Here is a 23,117-nt window from a genome sequence, read left to right as displayed (position 1 = left end):
ATTTCTCAAAGTAACCCCTAGACTCTTTATGAGCACAGGAGCACAAATCGTTAAACAAGAATACGTTAGAATACACAGAAGTTGCACTTTATATGGATAGGCCCTGGTGGCCGCTCAAACCATATACTAAAATAGTGGTATAAGTACCACGAACAGAAAAGGGAAAAGGCCTAGGGCCTCTAGAATCGCTGGGCCTACAAGGAGCTAACTTCAGTTAGTGACCAGGAGGTCCACGGGTTGCCTGTGCAGAGCAAATAGTCACACGCGAGCTCCCATAGGTTTTCAATGGGTGCGTAAAAGTTACAAAGTTACTGCAAAGAGGACCTTCCGGATGGACTATGAACTTAAGATTCGAAACACAGACACTAGAGATGATACTCTACACTTGGGCACCGGAGTGCCAGCTTTACCTCACCCACAGGAAGCGGTGCAATGGTCTCGAAGTGCGTCGGGTTTCTTCTATCTGTTCAATGGAGCCTGTGGACAAAGATGCTGCAGGCGATCGGTCCGGAAGAGATGCGGTGGATCCAAGGGTGGATCGGAGTTGTAGAAGACCTGTAAGCAGAGGGGACAGTGTTCACAGTCACTAGCCAGTGACCAGCGTGGCACCAGGTGGGTACCAGGCGATGTCGGGTGCAAACAGGAAGGAAGGTGTAGCTTGTCTCTGCAGCCACGTGGTCCCTGAAGGTTGACGACATCCAGGAGTCGGTTCTCGAGCAGTCACACGCAGGCTCTCACTGTCGGCGGTGTCGGCGACTTGATCGAAGCAACCAAGCCTTGGCAAAAGCAATTGATGTGGGAAACGAAATAAGCTGATGGTTCTGACCAGCAAGGTCAGAGGGACTGCTCCTTTGGAGGGCAGCAAGGGCCAGTCTGGAGCAACCAGACCAGCCGTGTAGTTCTTGAAGTTCGTTGCCAAGATGGCCACTAGCCAGCGGGCCAGCAACCGGTTAGGTGCGTCGAGTGGCAAAATGCAGAAGGGCCCCACACAGATCGTGGAGATGCTGGAGGGCTCACCTTTGGTGCAGATGCTGCTCGGGTGTTGGGCTTCTCAGATCCCAAAGCACAACTTGGAGGGAGCCTCAGTTGTTGCGCTTGCAGCTTGTCGTGGTCTGTTCAAGATGGCTGGCTCCAAGTGTCTCGGTGCCTCCACGGGTCTCCTCTTTTCAGGGACTGTGGATTGGGCGTTGAGAGGTCTGGAGGTCCAGGTCTTGTCAGTCTCTGGGCTTGGGCTCTGGCGGGAGGCGGCGGCAAATCAGACGTTGATTCGCTGGATGGTGCTTGCGTTAGCAAGGTGGTCACTCCCTGACCACAGGGGAGATTGGCTTCAGTCCTCTGTGCGGCAGAGCGTCAAAGTTCCCGTCTTCTTCTTGTAGTTAAGTTGATTCCAGGATGTCTGAAGTCTTGGGACACAGCTCCTACCTTTAAGCGGATTCTAGGGGCCGGACTACCTGCTAGGTCCCTCCCTAAGGGTGGGACCAGGAAGCGGGGTGGTTACACCCCCAATCCTTTGTCCAGCTCACCCCAGGCCCGGGACTGGTGTGCCCCAGAACCAGATTGAACTGTCATATGCACCGAGGCTCCTTGTGAGCCTCAGGCATGTCTGGTTTCTATCAAGCCCTACCTGACCAATACACAAAATCCTGTCTGGGGTGGTGCACGCACCTCCCCTGGCAGGAAACCCTTTGTCCACACCTCCCAAGCTGGAAGGACTCCCAGCAGCAGGAGGGCAGACTTGTGTCTGTGGTGGCAGCATCCATTTTGTGGAGCTGAGGCTATGTCTGATTTTACCCGGGTTTCAGGTACTGTACATGTTGTGTCCCTCTAGAAGGGTGGAATGCTAACCCCGTCGCCAGAATTGGTGAGGGGTTAGTATTCCAATTCATATGACACCTTACTCGACATGTTTTGATAAAGCCAAACCAAAGTTAGCATTTAACCGCGAGGTTCATAATGCACTTAAGAGTATATGGTATGACGATATCTGGAAACAGTAGAAGGAAGTTGTTCCGACCACTGCAGACAGGCTCAGCTCATGCCAGAGCACCATCTCACATGGAACGAAGCACTCTGCCTTCAGGATTGTTAAGGCCTGCCATAGGAGTGACTTATAGGTTAACATGTGTCCCATTTAAGGTTAGGTATAGGTATACTACACCTAAGTAAGAGGTGGTTACACCAACTTACCCCAGCTGAGTGATCAGCCAGTTGTGTCAAATTTGTTAGGCCAAGCCTGGGGTGGCATAATACATGCTTCAGCCCCTGGCAGGCCTTAGATACACCAATGCCCTGGGTACCTAGTGTACACTGGTACAGGGGCTCACAGGGTGATCCACTTCCAATTGGTTATGCACCTAGGGTGCATAGTGTAGATTTAGTAGAGAGAACAGCAGGCTGGGGGTCTGATTGGCAGGCCCACAGACTCAATATGTCAAAAACCAGTGAAGCAAAAAGCAAAAATTTGGGGTGACCATAGGATAGCAGACCCTACTCTCCTACACAACCCCCCCCCAAATGCAGGGACATTAAACTAGCCTTGACCAGTCTCGTCTTCATGTCCTAAGTGGAAGTACCTGGAGAGACCATCTGCATTCCCATGGTCAGTACCTGGCCGGTGCTCCACTGTAAAGTCCATCCCCTGTAGGGAAATGGACCACCTAAGCAGTTTGGGGTTTTCACCCTTCATCTGATTTAGCCACAAGAGGGGCTTATGGTCGGTCTGAATCTTGAAGTGAGTGCCAAACAAGTATGGCCTCAGCTTCTTCAGGGCCCACACCACAGCAAAGGCCTCCCTCTCAATAGCTGACCAATTCTTCTCTCTGGGGGTCAACCTTCTGCTAATAAAAGCAATGGGTTGGTCTTGACCATCTACATTAAGTTGTGACAGCACAGCTCCCACACCCAACTCAGAAGCATCTGTTTGGACAATAAACTCTTTGGAGTAGTCAGGACTTTTCAGGATAGGTGCAGAGCACATGGCCTCCTTCAGGTCATCAAATGCCTTTTGACAGCTTACTGTCCACTGAACCTTTTTGGGCATCTTCTTGGATGTCAGATCATTAAGAGGAGTCACAATGGACCCATAGTTCTTAAAAAACTTCCTGTAGTACCCAGTCAAGCCCAAGAAAGCTCGAACTTGAGTCTGGGTGGTTGGAGGGGACCAGTCCTTGATGGATTGTATCTTACTCTCCAGTGGTTGAACTTGGCCTCCACCTACAAGGTGGCCCAAATACACAACCTTACTCTGCCCTATCTGGCACTTAGTAGCCTTGATAGTGAGGCCTGCCCTTTGCAGAGCCTCAAGAGCCTTCTTCAGGTGGATCAGGTGATCCTCCCAGGTGGAGCTAAAGACAGCAATGTCATCAAGATATGCTGCACAAAAGTCATCCAACCCAGTAAGGACTTGTTTCACCAGCCTTTGGAAGGTGGTAGGTGCATTCTTCAGACCAAAGGGCATCACCACAAATTGGTAGTGCCCACCTGGGGTTGAGAATGCTGTTTTGGCCTTAGACTCCTCAGCTAATCTGATTTGCCAATAGCCAGCTGTCAAGTCAAATGTGCTCAAAAACTTAGCAGAAGCCAGTTTATCTATGAGCTCATCTGCCCTTGGAATAGGATGTGCATCTGTCCTAGTGACAGCATTGAGTCCTCTGTAATCCACACAGAACCTCATCTCTCTCTTGCCATCTTTGGTGTGAGGTTTGGGGACCAGAACCACTGGGCTAGCCCAGGGGCTCTCTGAGGGTTCAATGACACCCAATTCCAGCATTTTGTGTACCTCAGCCTTTATACAGTCCCTGACGTGGTCAGGTTGTCTGTAAAGCTTGTTCTTTACAGGCAGACTGTCACCAGTGTCCACCACATGGGTACACCAGTCAGTTTGGCTAGGTATTAGGGAAAACAGATGTTGAAATGATTGTAGAACTTGTCTACATTCAGTCTGCTGATGGGCAGTGAGGTTGCCTCCAAGGGTCACTCCTTCAACTGAGCCATCTTCAGGGTTCTGAGACAACAGGTCTGGGAGAGGGTCACTCTCTTCCTCCTGTCCCTCATCTGTAGCCATGAGCAAGCCCATGTCTGCCCTGTCAACATATGCTTTTAACCTGTTGATATGCAGTACCCTGTGGGGACTCCTGGGAGTTCCTAGGTCCACCAAGTAGGTGACCTCTCCCTTCTTTTCCAGGATTGTATGGGGTCCAGACCATTTGTCTTGGAGTGCTGCTGGGGCCACTGGCTCCAACACCCATACCTTCTGTCTTGGCTGAAACTCAACCAAGACAGCCTTTTGGTCATGCCAAGCTTTCTGTAAGGCCTGGCTTGCCTCAAGGTTTTTGGATGCCTTCTCCATATACTCAGCCATCCTGGAGCGGAGACCAAGTACATAGTCCACTATGTCTTGTTTAGGCTTTTTGAGAGGTAACTCCCATCCTTCCTTCACTAAACACAGTGGGCCTCTTACAGGGTGCTCAAACAACAATTCAAAGGGGCTGTAGCCAACTCCTTTTTGTGGGACCTCTCTGTAAGCAAACAGAAGGCAGGGTAGAAGGATGTCCCATCTTCGCCTAAGCTTTTCAGGTAATCCTTTGATCATACCCTTTAGGGTCTTGTTGAATCTCTCAACAAGCCCATTGCATTGTGGGTGATAAGGGGTGGTGAACTTGTAGTTGACACCACATTCCTTCCACATAGCTGTCAAGTATCCTGACATGAAGTTGGTACCTCTGTCAGAAACCACCTCCTTAGGAAACCCCACTCTGGAGAATACTCCCAGCAGGGCCCTGGCCACAACAGGTGCTGTAGTGGTCCTAAGGGGAATTGCCTCTGGATACCTGGTGGCATGATCCACTACCACCAGTATAAATCTGTGCCCAGATGCAGTGGGAGGATCCATGGGACCCACTATATCTATTCCCACTTACTTGCATTTGTGGTTTCACCGGAGGGCTTTGCCTGAGCTGATTATAATGCCAAGGACTCCTGTGCCTTCATTCTTTGTCCTGCTTGTCTCCCTCCCGCCGCCGCGCTTGCTACTCTCGCGGCCGCGTCACGAGGGGACTACACTTCCCAGCAGCACCTGGGGCGGAAGCCCACGCCCAATCAACATCACCTGGAGGCGCTACTAAAGCGAGGCTATCCCCGGTGGAGCGGGGGAACTTACTTGCATTTGTGGTTTCACCGGAGGGCTTTGCCTGAGCTGATTATAACGCCAAGGACTCCTGTGCCTTCATTCTTTGTCCTGCTTGTCTCCCTCCCGCCGCCGCGCTTGCTACTCTCGCGGCCGGGTCACGAGGGGACTACACTTCCCAGCAGCACCTGGGGCGGAAGCCCGCGCCCAATCAACATCACCTGGAGGCGCTACTAAAGCGAGGCTATCCCCGGTGGAGCGGGGGAACTTACTTGCATTTGTGGTTTCACCGGAGGGCTTTGCCTGAGCTGATTATAACGCCAAGGACTCCTGTGCCTTCATTCTTTGTCCTGCTTGTCTCCCTCCCGCCGCCGCGCTTGCTACTCTTGCGGCCGCGTCACGAGGGGACTACACTTCCCAGCAGCACCTGGGGCGGAAGCCCGTGCCCAATCAACATCACCTGGAGGCGCTACTAAAGCGAGGCTATCCCCGGTGGAGCGGGGGAACTGACTTGCATTTGTGGTTTCACCGGAGGGCTTTGCCTGAGCTGATTATAACGCCAAGGACTCCTGTGCCTTCATTCTTTGTCCTGCTTGTCTCCCTCCCGCCGCCGCGCTTGCTACTCTCGCGGCCGCGTCACGAGGGGACTACACTTCCCAGCAGCACCTGGGGCGGAAGCCCGTGCCCAATCAACATCACCTGGAGGCGCTACTAAATCGAGGCTATCCCCCGCGTCGCGGGACGGCGCGCGGGCGGCGCCGGGCTGAGCCCGGGCAGAGGGCGGGCCGTCTGTGGCCGTCAGGGGCCAAAGGAGGCCGGGCTGGGCCACCCCTCTTGTTCCTGCCTTGATCCACTGACTGGTAAACCGACTTTTTTGCTTGATAGACTCGGTGTACTACACTTGTGACAAACTGTTTGCTATATTTCACGCCGTGACAAGCGTGTGTATTCACTGTTTATGGCAATGTCCACACGTTCGGGTAGGGGAGGTACACTGGGCGGGGCTACTGTTAGCGGCACTCTTGACCACTTTATAATTCGCGCCTGCTCTGTGCTTGAGAAGGAAATTGCCCTTACAGAGCGGCGACTTTCCCTTGATGCACTAAAAGACAAGCGCTCCTCAATGGGCATATTTGCGCTAGCGGCTTCACCCGTCCAAGCTAACACCCAATTGGATGGTACTACAACAGGGAATATGCAGCGTATGCCGATTAGTGTAGATACTAATTCTGCTAGTCCTAGCGATCCTGCTTCTATAACACCGTCAGACCTCTCATACTCTCCTCTGTTGGTTGCTTCCCAAGCGGTACCTGATTCTGCCATTACTGTCACTCCACTTCCTGTAACCTTTGCGTCCACTGAGTCACCCACCGCAGCAGGCTCAAAAACTGCTCCAAGCAAAAGGAAAAGAGCGGGTAGTGGAAATAAGGAGGATCACACAAAAGCATCCAAGAAATGCAAAAGTAAATCACGCATTAACTTGGACAAGAAAGCGGGCCGAACAGTATTGCCTTCATTCCATCAGCAGAGGACAAGATCATCCACTGTATACCCGGCAAATTTGGCCACTCATACACCTGCAGAGCAGCCCCCCCAACATTCTGCACTCCAAAATGACCCTGAGCCCCAACTTCCACTTATTGGTCAACTTGAATTACTTATCAAATCTTTGTTACTGCCTATGACGGAAAGAGTAAGATTATTAACCGAGAGGCTCGAGAGATTTGAGCAGGCCTCTCTGGACAACTTCTTTTCTCTTAAGTCCCTAATCAAGTTGCATTCAAAGATGGGTCAGGATCATGGTACTATTGTTGACCCCCCTCTAACTACCCTTAACGAGCCTATGGCCCAAGTCGCCTTGCCGCACCCAAAGGCTGCCTTAAGCTTAGGTTCAAAGTCTGTAACCACTTCATCAGGCTCAAGGCCTCCATTACCCACAACCTCCTCTGGTAGCCTTTCTACAAATAAAAAATCGGATTCCGGCCCGACTGGCAGTTGTATAATCCTCGATGTATCGGGACGTACCGTAGAGTCTGTACAGAATTCCTCTAAACCACCCATTAACGAATTCACACAAGCTCAACCCAAAGTTACCTCCACTTGCCCAGAACAGACTTTACCCCATATTAATCTTCCACCGGAGTGCCTACCTTTTGTTGCCGTTCTGACTGGAGTTCCCCACCCCAAAGCTGGCAAACCAGAATCATATATTGAACTACGCAATAAAACAACACACTGGTTGAATACCAACAGGCCGCTCCCAAACCATTTGGATGGTCATGTTCTTCATGTCAGAAGGGTTTCTTGGGTGGGTAACAAACCTAAAAATACGCCTGGTGATTGTGTTATCATAAATTTCAGGGATCCCCGGGTTACAAGGCTAATTTGCAACTATCAACAACCTAGTAAGAGTGGCATAGAATGTCTAGATTTAAGTCAATTTTACGTTGACACTGTCTATTCCCACCATCTACACTCTTTTTTCCAATCACCTTATGACGGGCACTTTAAGGGAGTTTGGAATACCAGTGAAAAAGCTTTCGCTACATTTGCCCCCAGTAGATATTATGACATTTACGGCCGTTACGAGCACTATTGACACGGAATTTCTGCAGGGGTTGATATTCCTTTTTCTGCTGGTGTCCAAACTAACACAAAAGATCTCGAAGTAGCTATTGACCCTGTTAGGGATCCCCTTCAAACTAATCTGAGTTTCCATGCTCAGCAGCATTGCTCTCAGCTTACTTCAATTCACCAGGCTACTAACCATTCCTTATTACCTTCTCCACACAGCTTGACCCAGGTTACTCCCAATTTTTCCAACTTGCCTATATTACAAGATGCAGCTACTACTATTTCTTCCCTCAGGATTATAAACTGGAATGTAGCTGGCCTCACCAGCAAACTAGATCTCCCTCATTGGAATTCCTTAATAATGTCCTACAGTATTTGCATTTTCCAGGAGACCTGGGCCACAGAGCCGCATCATATGGTTGGTTATACCACCTTTTCCATACCGGCCACTCCACCCTCGACAGGAAGAGGACGCCCTTCGGGTGGCCTGCTGATCTGGGTTAGTATTTCCCTTGGGTGTACCATTAGGCAGGCCCACATTGTCTCCCCTGACTTACTAAGTGTAGGAGAGTAGGGTCTGCTATCCTATGGTCACCCCAAATTTTTGCTTTTTGCTTCACTGGTTTTTGACATATTGAGGCTGTGGGACTGCCAATCAGACCCCCAGCCTGCTGTTCTCTCTACTAAATTTACACTATGCACCCTAGGTGCATAACCAATTGGAAGTGGATCACCCTGTCAGCCCCTGTACCAGTGTACACTAGGTACCCAGGGCATTGGTGTACCCAAGGCCTGCCAGGGGCTGAAGCATGTATTATGCCACCCCAGGCTTGGCCTAACAAATTTGACAAAACTGGCTGATCACTCAGCTGGGGTAAGTTGGTGTAACCACCTCTTACTTAGGTGTAGGATACCTATACCTAACCTTAGATGGGACACATGTTAACCTATAAGTCACTCCTATGGCAGGCCTTAACAATCCTGAAGGCAGAGTGCTTGGTTCCATGTGAGATGGTGCTCTGGCATGAGCTGAGCCTGTCTGCAGTGGTCGGAACAACTTCCTTCTACTGTTTCCAGATATCGTCATACCATATACTCTTAAGTGCATTATGAACCTCGCGGTTAAATGCTAACTTTAGTTTGGCTTTATCAAAACATGTCGAGTAAGGTGTCATACGAATTGGAATACTAACCCCTCGCCAATTCTGGCGACGGGGTTAGCATTCCACCCTTCTAGAGGGACACGACATGTACAGTACCTGAAACCCGGGTAAAATCAGACATAGCCTCAGCTCCACAAAATGGATGCTGCCACCACAGACACAAGTCTGCCCTCCTGCTGCTGGGAGTCCTTCCAGCTTGGGAGGTGTGGACAAAGGGTTTCCTGCCAGGGGAGGTGCATGCACCACCCCAGACAGGATTTTGTGTATTGGTCAGGTAGGGCTTGAAAGAAACCAGACATGCCTGTGGCTCACAAGGAGCCTCGGTGCATATGCCAGTTCAAACCGGTCCTGGGGCACACCAGTCCCGGGCCTGGGGCGAGCTGGACAAAGGATTGGGGGTGTAACCACCCCCCTTCCTGGTCCCACCCATAGGGAGGGACCTAGCAGGTAGTCCGGCCCCTAGAATCCGCTTAAAGGTAGGAGCTGTGTCCTAAGACTTCAGACATCCTGGAATCAACTTGAAACTAAGAAGAAGACGGGAACTTCGACATTCTGCTGCACAGAAGACTGAAGGAAATCTCCCCTGTGGTCAGGGAGTGACCACCTTGCTAACGCAAGCACCATCCAGCGAATCAACGTCTGGTTTGCCGCCGCCTCCCGCCGGAGCCCGAGCCCAGAGACTGACAAGACCTGGACCTCCAGACCTCTCACCGCCCAATCCACAGTCCCTGAAAAGAGGAGACCCATGGAGGCACCGAGACACGTGGAGCCAGCCATCTTGGAACGACGACGACAAGCTGCAAGCGCAACAACCGAGGCTCCCTCCAAGTTGTGCTTTGGGATCTGAGAAGCCCAACCCTAGAGCAGCATCTGCACCAAAGGTGAGCCCTCCAGCATCTCCACGATCTGCGTGGGGCCCTTCTGCATTTTGCCACTTGACGCGCCTAACCGGTTGCTGGCCCGCTGGCTAGTGGCCATCTTGGCGACGAACTTCAAGAAATACACCACTAGTCTGGATGCTCCAGACTGGCCCTTGCTCCCCTCCAAAGAAGCAGTCCCTCTGACCTTGCTGGTCAGAACCATCAGCTTATCTTGTTCTCCACAACAATTGCTTTTGCCAAGGCTTGTTTGCTTCGATCAAGTCGCCAATACTGCCGACAGCGAGAGCCTGCATGGGACAGCTCGTGAACCGAATCCTGGACGTCGTCGACCTCCAGGGACCACGTGGCTGCAGAGACAAGCTACACCTTTCTTCCTGTTTGCACCCGACATTGCCTGGTACCCACCTGGTGCCACGCTGGTCACCGGCTAGTGACTGTGAACACTGTCCCCTCTGCTTACAGGTCTTCTACAACTCCGATCCACTCTTGGATCCACCGCATCTCTCCCGGACCGACCGCCTGCAGCATCTTTGTCCACAGGCTCCACGGAACAGATAGAAGAAACCCGACGCACTTCGAGGCCTATGCACCCGCTTCCTGTGGGTGAGGTAAAGCTGGCACTCCTGTGCCCAAGTGTAGTATTACATCTCTAGTGCCTGTGTTCCAAATCTTGAGTTCCTAGTCCATCCGGAAGATCCTCTTTGCAGTAACTTTGTACTTTTTACGCACCCATTGAAACCTATGGGAGCACGCGTGTGACTATTTGCTCTGCACACGCCACCCGTGGACCTCCTGGTCACTAACTGAAGTTAGCTCTGTAGGAGAGTAGGGTCTGCTATCCTATGGTCACCCCAAATTTTTGCTTTTTGCTTTACTGGTTTTTGACATATTGAGGCTGTGGGCCTGCCAATCAGACCCCCAGCCTGCTGTTCTCTCTACTAAATTTACACTATGCACCCTAGGTGCATAACCAATTGGAAGTGGATCACCCTGTCAGCTCCTGTACCAGTGTACACTAGGTACCCAGGGCATTGGTGTACCCAAGGCCTGCCAGGGGCTGAAGCATGTATTATGCCACCCCAGGCTTGGCCAAACAATTTGACACAACTGGCTGATCACTCAGCTGGGGTAAGTTGGTGTAATCACCACTTACTTAGGTGTAGTATACCTATACCTAACCTTAAATGGGACACATGTTAACCTATAAGTCACTCCTATGGCAGGCCTTAACAATCCTGAAGGCAGAGTGCTTGGTTCCATGTGACATGGTGCTCTGGCATGAGCTGAGCCTGTCTGCAGTGGTCAGAACAACTTCCTTCTACTGTTTCCAGATATTGTCATACCATATACTCTTAAGTGCATTATGAACCTCGCGGTTAAATGCTATCTTTGGTTTGGCTTTATCAAAACATGTTGAGTAAGGTGTCATACGAATTGGAATACTAACCCCTCACCAATTCTGGCGACGGGGTTAGCATTCCACCCTTCTAGAGGGACACGACATGTACAGTACCTGAAACCCGGGTAAAATCAGACATAGCCTCAGCTCCACAAAATGGATGCTGCCACCACCGACACAAGTCTGCCCTCCTGCTGCTGGGAGTCCTTCCAGCTTGGGAGGTGTGGCCAAAGGGTTTCCTGCCAAGGGAGGTGCATGCACCACCCCAGACAGGATTTTGTGTATTGGTCAGGTAGGGCTTGAAAGAAACCAGAAATGCCTGTGGCTCACAAGGAGCCTCGGTGCATATGCCAGTTCAAACCGGTCCTGGGGCACACCAGTCCCGGGCCTGGGGAGAGCTGGAGAAAGGATTGGGGGTGTAACCACCCCCCTTCCTGGTCCCACCCATAGGGAGGGACCTAGCAGGTAGTCCGGCCCCTAGAATCTGCTTAAAGGTAGGAGCTGTGTCCTAAGACTTCAGACATCCTGGAATCAACTTGAAACTAAGAAGAAGACGGGAACTTCGACATTCTGCTGCACAGAAGACTGAAGGAAATCTCCCCTGTGGTCAGGGAGTGACCACCTTGCTAACGCAAGCACCATCTAGCAAATCAACGTCTGCTTTGCCGCCGCCTCCCGCCGGAGCCCGAGCCCAGAGACTGACAAGACCTGGACCTCCAGACCTCTCACTGCCCGATCCACAGTCCCTGAAAAGAGGAGACCCGTGGAGGCAACGAGACACGTGGAGCCAGCCATCTTGGAACGACGACGACAAGCTGCAAGCGCAACAACCGAGGCTCCCTCCAAGTTGTGCTTTGGGATCTGAGAATCCCAACCCTCGAGCAGCATCTGCACCAAAGGTGAGCCCTCCAGCATCTCCACGATCTGCGTGGGGCCCTTCTGCATTTTGCCACTCGACGCGCCTAACCGGTTGCTGGCCCGCTGGCTAGTGGCCATCTTGGCGACGAACTTCAAGAAATACACCGCTGGTCTGGTTGCTCCAGACTGGCCCTTGCTCCCCTCCAAAGGAGCAGTTCCTCTGACCTTGCTGGTCAGAACAATCAGCTTATCTTGTTTTCCACAACAATTGCTTTTGCCAAGGCTTGTTTGCTTCGATCAAGTCGCCGACACCGCCGACAGCGAGAGCCTGCATGGGACAGCTTGTGAACCGACTCCTGGATGTTGTCGACCTCCAGGGACCACGTGGCTGCAGAGACAAGCTACACCTTTCTTCCTGTTTGCACCCGACATTGCCTGGTACCCACCTGGTGCCATGCTGGTCACTGGCTAGTGACTGTGAACACTGTCCCCTCTGCTTACAGGTCTTCAACATCTCCGATCCACTCTTGGATCCACCGCATCTCTCCCGGACCGACCGCCTGCAGCATCTTTGTCCACAGGCCCCACGGAACAGATAGAAGAAACCCGACGCACTTCGAGGCCTATGCACCCGCTTCCTGTGGGTGAGGTAAAGCTGACACTCCTGTGCCCAAGTATAGTATTACATCTCTAGTGCCTGTGTTCCAAATCTTGAGTTCCTAGTCCATCCGGAAGATCCTTTTTGCAGTAACTTTGTACTTTTTACGCACCCATTGAAACCTATGGGAGCACGCGTGTGACTATTTGCTCTGCACACGCCACCCGTGGACCTCCTGGTCACTAACTGAAGTTAGCTCCTTGTAGGCCCAGCGATTCTAGAGGCCCTAGGCCTTTTCCCTTTTCTGTTCGTTATGTTATGTTATGTTATGTTATGTTATTTACTTTTTTTACGCGCACAGATACTCGAAGGAGTGTCCCGGCGCGGTTCAGGGCAGGACAGAATTAAGACTCAACCCTAAGAGAAGAGATAAGTTTTTAGCAGTTTCTTAAAAACCCCAGTATCTTCAACAATTCTGGGAGAGAGGGGGAGCGCATTCCAGGCACGGGCAGCAAACACAACCAGGGAAGCGCCACCTAGTCTATGGCGCTGGAAGGAAGGCACCTTCATAAGCCTGAGAGAGGAGGACCTCAAGTGACGCCCCGGTGTGTAAAACGAGAACCGTTTCTGGAGGTAGCCCGGCCCTCGACCGTGCAGGGCGCGGTGAGCAAGGGTTAAAGATTTGAAAGCTATCCGGGCCCTGACCGGTAGCCAATGAAGGGAGCGACGGTAACCATGAACACTCTGCCTGTGATTCAGCCCACCCAGCATGCGGACAGCCGCATTCTGGGTAACTTGAAGCTTATTGAGTGCATAAGCTGGGAGCCCAGCATAGAGGGCATTGGCATAGTCCAAACGGGACAAAATAAGTGCCCGGACCACTGATTCCCTAGCCGCTTGAGGCAGCAGCGGAAGGAATCTTCTCAACATTTTGAGGAGACCGAAGCAACAACCTATTAGACGAGTAACCTGGCTAGAAAAGGAAAGATTACTGTCAAAATAGATGCCAAGGTTCTTTGCGGTCTGACTGTTTGAAACAGGCGGTGGGAACTCAGGAGGCCAGATGGACTCTCTGAATCCTGGGGAGAAGTCACCAAACATCAGAATCTCAGATTTATCCTCATTGCATTTTAAATGTGCCGACGCCATCCATTCAAAGACCGAGGAAAGGCACCTCTGCACATGGACCACCGAGGAGCCCTGTTTGTCCCAAGTGAACAGAAGTTGCGTGTCGTCGGCGTAGGCAATGACCTTACGTGGTTCGTGGTACTTATACCACTATTTTAGTATATGGTTCTTGCGGCCACCAGGGCCTATCCATATAAAGTGCAACTTCTGTGTATTCTACTGTAATCTTGTTTGACGATTTGTGCTCCTGTGCTCATAAAGAGACTAGGGGTTACTTTGAGAAATAAATACATATATATTTTGAATATATATCTGTGTGGTGTCCTTTCATTGGTATAAAAGGGGGTTGCATTTGGTAAAACAGCTGGCTTAACACGCTTCACGAGTTTAGCCTCAAAGACTGCTTAGCCTACGCTACCACTAGGGCAGCTAGTCCGAAAAGGTTGACTTACAACCACACCATTAGGGTTGCTTGGCATGGTACAAGGTGATCACTTTAACTAGTGAGCATCATATACCAGGCCAACTTCTCACAAGCTCCTTGTAGGCCCAGCGATTCTAGAGGCCCTAGGCCTTTTCCCTTTTCTGTTCGTGGTACTTATACCACTATTTTAGTATATGGTTTGAGCGGCCACGAGGGCCTATCCATATAAAGTGCAACTTCTGTGTATTCTACTGTAATCTTGTTTGACGATTTGTGCTCCTGTGCTCATAAAGAGACTAGGGGTTACTTTGAGAAATAAATACATATATTTTGAATATATATCTGTGTGGCGTCCTTTCATTGGTATAAACGGGGGTTGCATTTGGTAAAACAGCTGGCTTAACACGCTTCACGAGTTTAGCCTCAAAGACTGCTTAGCCTACGCTACCACTAGGGCAGCTAGTCCGAAAAGGTTGACTTACAACCACACCATAAGGGTTGCTTGGCATGGTACAAGGTGGTCACTTTAACTAGTGAACATCATATACCAGGCCAACTTCTCACATTGGTGAGCAGCGGTTGGATTTGAGCATGCTGTTTTACCATTGTAATCTCTTGGTTACCAATTGAAAGATCACATAGGTACCTGTAGGTACATATAAAACAAGATTAGATATACATAAGTTCTACTGAACTTAGTTGTTGTAGAGCAAAGGGAGTAGCACACCCTGACTACGACTACTAGATAGGTTTAGTAGGTAAACCCAAGTGTAGGTAGATTGCAACACATCCACCCACACTTAAGAGCAATGGCTGGGGCAGAGGGGTCCACTGTACCCATCTCTGTTGAGAGTGACCCCAAGAGGGCACCATCCATCTTTGCTACCCTAAATCAGAATGAGCTCAGGCATTTGGCAACTCTTAGAGGCCTTAAACAGCCCAAGAACCCTACCTCTGCTGAGCTCAGAAAACTCTTACAGAATGATGAAAATCAGAAAGAGCTCGAGAAAGCTTCCCAGTTAGCCCCCTTAGGGACAGGAACAGGAGGCCCCCCTTCTGAAGATGCTACAGAAGTACCCAGTTCCAATAGTCACCCCTTAGATGGCAATAATACCACAGAGGATGAGAGTGATAAAGGTACTGATACAGAAAGTAGTGAGGATGAAGGGAGAACTAGCCCAGTGCCAAGTGTTATACTTGGCCCAGCTAAACTAAGGCTATTGGGGACTGACAATGGGATCATCCCATTGGATCTCCCCAGTGGACTTAACCAGGGGCTTGGGAGGCAAAGGAATCGCTCAGGTGACTCTAATGCTTCTCATGCCTCTAGAGGCTCTCAAGGTCACTCCAGGAAAAGGATGACCACCCCTCAGAGGAGGGAACATGACGCCAGAATGCAGGAAGCCCAGCTGAGGATCAGGAAGCAGGAGCTAGAAGTAGCCCTGATGGAAGAGAAACTGAGTAAGGCTAGGCAACCTAGAGAGAGTGGGTCTATACCCACTGGTGGCAGCATTGTCCCTAAGGAGAAAGATAGGGTCTTTGATAATAGGAACCTGTCTAAGGTTGTGCCCCCCTACAAAAGTGGGGATGATATCCACAAATGGATAACTGCTCTTGAGAGAGCCTGCAAAGTACAGCAGGTTCCTGAAGACCAGTGGGCAGCAATCCTCTGGCTCTCCTTTGAAGGCAGAGGCAGAGACAGACTCCTCACTGTTAGGGAGGAGGATGTCAGAAACTACAGAGTCCTGAAGAGTGTTCTGGTAGATGGGTTAGGCTTAACCACTGAACAGTACAGGTTAATGTTCAGAGACACCCAAAAGACACAGACTCAGGACTGGTCTGAATACATTGAATGTGCCACTAAGGCTTTGGAGGGTTGGTTGCTGGGAAGTAAGGTATCTGATTTTACAGGATTGTATAATTTGATGATGAGAGAACAGATTTTAAATAACTGTCAAAACCAGCAACTGCATCAACACTTGGTTGACTCTGATCTGACCTCTCCCCAAGAATTGGGAAAGAAGGCAGACAAATGGGTCAGAACCAGGGTTAAGCAAAAGAACCAGAACCAGGGCCAAGGGGGTGATCAGAAGAAAACAGACCAAAAGGGTGGAGATCAGAAATCTAAAGCCCAGAAGTCTTCAACAGGGCCCCAAACTACTGCTAAGGAGGGTGGGTCCCAACAGCAATCCAAGGGAAAGAAGAAAGAAGGTCAAAAGAAACCCTGGTGCAATCATTTCAAGAATACAACTCACTGGACTAGTGATTGTAAGAAGGGTGGAGCCCCCATCACTGTTGCCCCTAAGGCACCTGCTCCCAGTACTACTGTTAGCAGTGTTGGTCCCCAGACAAAGGGTGTAGTGGGAATCACTATGGGAACTGAAGGAGATTCTGACTTAGACAGAACCCTGACACAGGCAGTCTTGATCTGTGATGGGGACATTGATTTGTCCCTGACTGTGAACCCCAGTAACCTGGGCAAGTAGAGACAGACTCCTTTAATTAACGAAAAAGTGGCTCAAGCCTACAGGGACACATGTGCCAGTGTCACTATGGTGGCACCAGGCTTTGTGGACCCTGGACAGTACATACCAGGTGAGAATTACCTGGTGACCAATGCCAGCAATGCCACTACTTCACATAGTGTGGCAGTTGTTAACTTCTCATGGGGAGGGGTAACTGGCCTCAAAAGGGTTGTGGTTAGTGCAGACCTCCCAGTTGAATGTTTGTTGGGCAATGACCTAGAGAGTTCTCTATGGTCAGAAGTGGAGTACAGGACTCATGCAGAGATGTTAGGTATATCATCAAATGTCCTTGCTGTGACCAGGTCACAGGCCAAAAAGTGCCTCACTGAACCTCAGGTCTTGGATCCTGGAACAATGGACCAAGCACCTACCAAGAAGAAGAACAGGAGGGTCAAGGCTGTGCCTTCCCCCCTGCCTCAGAGTGATGATCAGCCTTCCCAGGAAGCTGATCTAGAGGACCCTGAAGGAACTGTCCCTGAAGAGCTTGAAACTGATCAGGTTGAGTTTCTGGGGACAGGGGGACCTTCAAGGGCTGACTTGAGGCAGGCTCAGTTATCCTGTCCCTCTCTTGAACCCCTCAGACAGCTGGCTGCTGCTGAGGCTGCTGGGAATGCTCAAGGTACCCATAAAGTGTATTGGGATGAAGGGCTCCTTTATTCAGAGGCTAGAGACCCCAAGCCTGGTGCTACCAGGAGGTTGGTTATACCTCTGCAATTTAGGGGCTTCCTTCTTACCTTGGCCCATGACATTCCTTTAGCAGGACACTTAGGCCAGAACAAGACTTGGCACAGACTTGTCCCTCACTTTCACTGGCCTCATATGAATGAAGATACATAGGAGTTTTGTCGCTCCTGTGTGACCTGCCAAGCCAGTGGCAAATCAGGTGGCACAACAAAGGCCCCCCTAATACCACTACCTGTGGTGGGGGTCCCCTTTGAAAGAGTGGGAATAGACATAGTGGGTCCCATGGATCCTCCCACTGCATCTGGGCACAGATTTATACTGGTGGTAGTGGATCATGCCACCAGGTATCCAGAGGCAATTCCCCTTAGGACCACTACAGCTCCTGTTGTGGCCAGGGCCCTGCTAGGAGTATTCTCCAGAGTGGGGTTTCCTAAGGAGGTAGTTTCTGACAGAGGTACCAACTTCATGTCAGGATACTTGACAGCTATGTGGAAGGAATGTGGTGTCAACTACAAGTTCACCACCCCTTATCACCCACAATGCAATGGGCTTGTTGAGAGATTCAACAAGACCCTAAAGGGTATGATCAAAGGATTACCTGAAAAGCTCAGGCGAAGATGGGACATCCTTCTACCCTGCCTTCTGTTTGCTTACAGAGAGGTCCCACAAAAAGGAGTTGGCTACAGCCCCTTTGAATTGTTGTTTGGGCACCCTGTAAGAGGCCCACTGTGTTTGGTGAAGGAAGGATGGGAGTTACCTCTCAAAAAGCCTAAGCAAGACATAGTGGACTATGTACTTGGTCTCCGCTCCAGGATGGCTGAGTATATGGAGAAGGCATCCAAAAACCTTGAGGCAAGCCAGGCCTTACAGAAAGCTTGGCATGACCAAAAGGCTGTCTTGGTTGAGTTTCAGCCAGGACAGAAGGTATGGGTGTTGGAGCCAGTGGCCCCAGCAGCACTCCAAGACAAATGGTCTGGACCCCATACAATCCTGGAAAAGAAGGGAGAGGTCACCTACTTGGTAGACCTAGGAACTCCCAGGAGTCCCCACAGGGTACTCCATGTTAACAGGTTAAAAGCATATGTTGACAGGGCAGACATGGGCTTGCTCATGGCTACAGATGAGGGACAGGAGGAAGAGAGTGACCCTCTCCCAGACCTGTTGTCTCAGAACCCTGAAGATGGCTCAGTTGAAGGAGTGACCTTTGGAGGCAACCTCACTGCCCATCAGCAGGCTGAATGTAGACAAGTTCTACAATCATTTCAACATCTGTTTTCCCTAATACCTAGCCAAACTGACTGGTGTACCCATGTGGTGGACACTGGTGACAGTCTGCCTGTAAAGAACAAGCTCTACAGACAACCTGACCACGTCAGGGACTGTATAAAGGCTGAGGTACATAAAATGCTGGAATTAGGTGTCATTGAACCCTCAGAGAGCCCCTGGGCTAGCCCAGTGGTTCTGGTCCCCAAACCTCACACCAAAGATGGCAAGAGAGAGATGAGGTTCTGTGTGGACTACAGGGGTCTCAATGCTGTCACCAGGACAGATGCACACCCTATTCCAAGGGCAGATGAGCTCATAGACAAACTAGCTTCTGCAAAGTTTTTGAGCACATTTAACTTGACAGCTGGCTATTGGCAAATCAGATTAGCTGAGGAGTCTAAGGCCAAAACAGCATTCTCAACCCCAGGTGGGCACTACCAGTTTGTGGTGATGCCCTTTGGTCTGAAGAATGCACCTGCCATCTTCCAAAGGCTGGTGAACCAAGTCTTTACTGGGTTGGATGACTTTTGTGCAGCATATCTTGATGACATTGCTGTCTTTAGCTCCACCTGGGAGGATCACCTGATCCACCTGAAGAAGGCTCTTGAGGCTCTGCAAAGGGCAGGCCTCACTATCAAGGCTACTAAGTGCCAGATAGGGCAGAGTAAGGTTGTATATTTGGGCCACCTTGTAGGTGGAGGCCAAGTTCAACCACTGGAGAGTAAGATACAATCCATCAAGGACTGGTCCCCTCCAACCACCCAGACTCAAGTTCGAGCTTTCTTGGGCTTGACTGGGTACTACAGGAAGTTTGTTAAGAACTATGGGTCCATTGTGACTCCTCTTAATGATCTGACATCCAAGAAGATGCCTGTGAGAAGTTGGCCTGGTATATGATGCTCACTAGTTAAAGTGATCACCTTGTACCATGCCAAGCAACCCTTATGGTGTGGTTGTAAGTCAACCTTTTCGGATTATCCGCCCTAGTGGTAGCGTAGGCTAAGCAGTCTTTGAGGCTAAACTCGTGAAGCGTGTTAAGCCAGCTGTTTTACCAAATGCAACCCCCTTTTATACCCATGAAAGGACACCACACAGATATATATTCAAAATATATATGTATTTATTTCTCAAAGTAACCCCTAGTCTCTTTATGAGCACAGGAGCACAAATCGTCAAACAAGATTACAGTAGAATACACAGAAGTTGCACTTTATATGGATAGGCCCTGGTGGCCGCTCAAACCATATACTAAAATAGTGGTATAAGTACCACGAACAGAAAAGGGAAAAGGCCTAGGGCCTTTAGAATCGCTGGGCCTACAAGGAGCTAACTTCAGTTAGTGACCAGGAGGTCTACGGGTGGCGTGTGCAGAGCAAATAGTCACACGCGTGCTCCCATAGGTTTCAATGGGTGCGTAAAAAGTACAAAGTTACTGCAAAGAGGATCTTCCGGATGGACTAGGAACTCAAGATTTGGAACACAGGCACTAGAGATGTAATACTACACTTGGGCACAGGAGTGCCAGCTTTACCTCACCCACAGGAAGCGGGTGCATAGGCCTCGAAGTGCGTCGGGTTTCTTCTATCTGTTCCGTGGAGCCTGAAGACAAAGATGCTGCAGGCGGTCGGTCCGGGAGAGATGCGGTGGATCCAAGAGTGGATCAGAGATGTTGAAGACCTGTAAGCAGAGGGGACAGTGTTCACAGTCACTAGCCAGGGACCAGCGTGGCACCAGGTGGGTACCAGGCAATGTCGGGTGCAAACAGGAAGAAAGGTGTAGCTTGTCTCTGCAGCCACGTGGTCCCTGGAGGTCGACGACGTCCAGGAGTCGGATCACGAGCTGTCCCACGCAGGCTCTCGCTGTCGGCGGTGTCGGCGACTTGATCGAAGCAACCAAGCCTTGGCAAAAGCAATTGTTGTAGGAGATGGCATAAGCTGATGGTTCTGACCAGCAAGGTCAGAAGGACTGCTCCTTTGGAGGGGAGCAAGGGCCAGTCTGGAGCAACCAGACCAGCGGTGTATTTTGTAAAGTTCGTCGCCAAGATGGCTACTAGCCAACGGGCCAGCAACCGGTTAGGCGCGTCGAGTGGCAAAATGCAGAAGGGCCCCACGCAGATCGTGGAGATGCTGGAGGGCTCACCTTTGGTGCAGATGCTGCTCGAGGGTTGGGCTTCTCAGATCCTAAAGCACAACTTGGAGAGAGCCTCGGTTGTTGCACTTGTCAGCTTGTCGTGGTCGTTTCAAGATGGCTGGCTCCACGTGTCTCGGTGCCTCCACGGGTCTCCTCTTTTCAGGGACTGTGGATCGGGCGGTGAGAGGTCTGGAGGTCCAGGTCTTGTCAGTCTCTGGGCTCGGGCTCCGGCGGGAGGCGGCGGCAAAGCAGACGTTGATTCGCTGGATGGTGCTTGCGTTAGCAAGGTGGTCACTCCCTGACCACAGGGGAGATTTCCTTCAGTCTTCTGTGCAGCAGAATGTCGAAGTTCCCGTCTTCTTCTTAGTTTCAAGTTGATTCCAGGATGTCTGAAGTCTTAGGACACAGCTCCTACCTTTAAGCGGATTCTAGGGGCCGGACTACCTGCTAGGTCCCTCCCTATGGGTGGGACCAGGAAGGGGGGTGGTTACACCCCCAATCCTTTGTCCAGCTCGCCCCAGGCCCGGGACTGGTGTGCCCCAGGACCGGTTTGAACTGGCATATGCACCGAGGCTCCTTGTGAGCCACATGCATGTCTGGTTTCTATTCAAGCCCTACCTGACCAATACACAAAATCCTGTCTGGGGTGGTGCATGAACCTCCCCTGGCAGGAAACCCTTTGTCCACACCTCCCAAGCTGGAAGGACTCCCAGCAGCAGGAGGGCAGACTTGTGTCTGTGGTGGCAGCATCCATTTTGTGGAGCTGAGGCTATGTCTGATTTTACCCGGGTTTCAGGTACTGTACATGTCGTGTCCCTCTAGAAGGGTGGAATGCTAACCCCGTCGCCAAAATTGGCAAAGGGTTAGTATTCCAATTCGTATGACACCTTACTCGACATGTTTTGATAAAGCCAAACCAAAGATAGCATTTAACCGCGAGGTTCATAATGCACTTAAGAGTATATGGTATGACGATATCTGGAAACAGTAGAAGGAAGTTGTTCCGACCACTGCAGACAGGCTCAGCTCATGCCAGAGCACCATCTCACATGGAACCAAGCACTCTGCCTTCAGGATTGTTAAGGCCTGCCATAGGAGTGACTTATAGGTTACCAGGTGTCCCATTTAAGGTTAGGTATAGGTATACTACACCTAAGTAAGAGGTGATTACACCAACTTACCCCAGCTGAGTGAACAGCCAGTTGTGTCAAATTGTTAGGCCAAGCCTGGGGTGGCATAATACATGCTTCAGCCCCTGGCAGGCCTTGGGTACACCAATGCCCTGGGTACCTAGTGTACACTGGTACAGGGGCTGACAGGGTGATCCACTTCCAATTGGTTATGCACCTAGGGTGCATAGTTTTAATTTAGTAGAGAGAACAGCAGGCTGGGGGTCTGATTGGCAGGCCCACAGCCTCAATATGTCAAAAACCAGTGAAGCAAAAAGCAAAAATTTGGGGTGACCATAGGATAGCAGACCCTACTCTCCTACACAACCCCCCCCCAAACGCTGGGACATTAAACTAGCCTTGACCAGTCTCGTCTTCATGTCCTAAGTGGAAGTACCTGGAGAGACCATCTGCATTCCCATGGTCAGTACCTGGCCGGTGCTCCACTGTAAAGTCCATCCCCTGTAGGGAAATGGACCACCTAAGCAGTTTGGGGTTTTCACCCTTCATCTGATTTAGCCACAAGAGGGGCTTATGGTCGGTCTGAATCTTGAAGTGAGTGCCAAACAGGTATGGCCTCAGCTTCTTCAGGGCCCACACCACAGCAAAGGCCTCCCTCTCAATAGCTGACCAATTCTTCTCTCTGGGGGTCAACCTTCTGCTAATAAAAGCAATGGGTTGGTCTTGACCATCTACATTAAGTTGTGACAGCACAGCTCCCACACCCAACTCAGAAGCATCTGTTTGGACAATAAACTCTTTGGAGTAGTCAGGACTTTTCAGGATAGGTGCAGAGCACATGGCCTCCGTCAGGTCATCAAATGCCTTTTGACAGCTTACTGTCCACTGAACCTTTTTGGGCATCTTCTTGGATGTCAGATCATTAAGAGGAGTCACAATGGACCCATAGTTCTTAACAAACTTCCTGTAGTACCCAGTCAAGCCCAAGAAAGCTCAAACTTGAGTCTGGGTGGTTGGAGGAGACCAGTCCTTGATGGATTGTATCTTACTCTCCAGTGGTTGAACTTGGCCCCCACCTACAAGGTGGCCCAAATATACAACCTTACTCTGCCCTATCTGGCACTTAGTAGCCTTGATAGTGAGGCCTGCCCTTTGCAGAGCCTCAAGAGCCTTCTTCAGGTGGATCAGGTGATCCTCCCAGGTGAAGCTAAAGACAGCAATGTCATCCAGAT

This window comes from Triturus cristatus, unplaced genomic scaffold (assembly GCF_964204655.1).
Source record: "Triturus cristatus unplaced genomic scaffold, aTriCri1.1 SCAFFOLD_269, whole genome shotgun sequence".
Lineage (NCBI taxonomy): Eukaryota > Metazoa > Chordata > Amphibia > Caudata > Salamandridae > Triturus > Triturus cristatus.
This window is presented reverse-complemented; position numbering follows the sequence as displayed.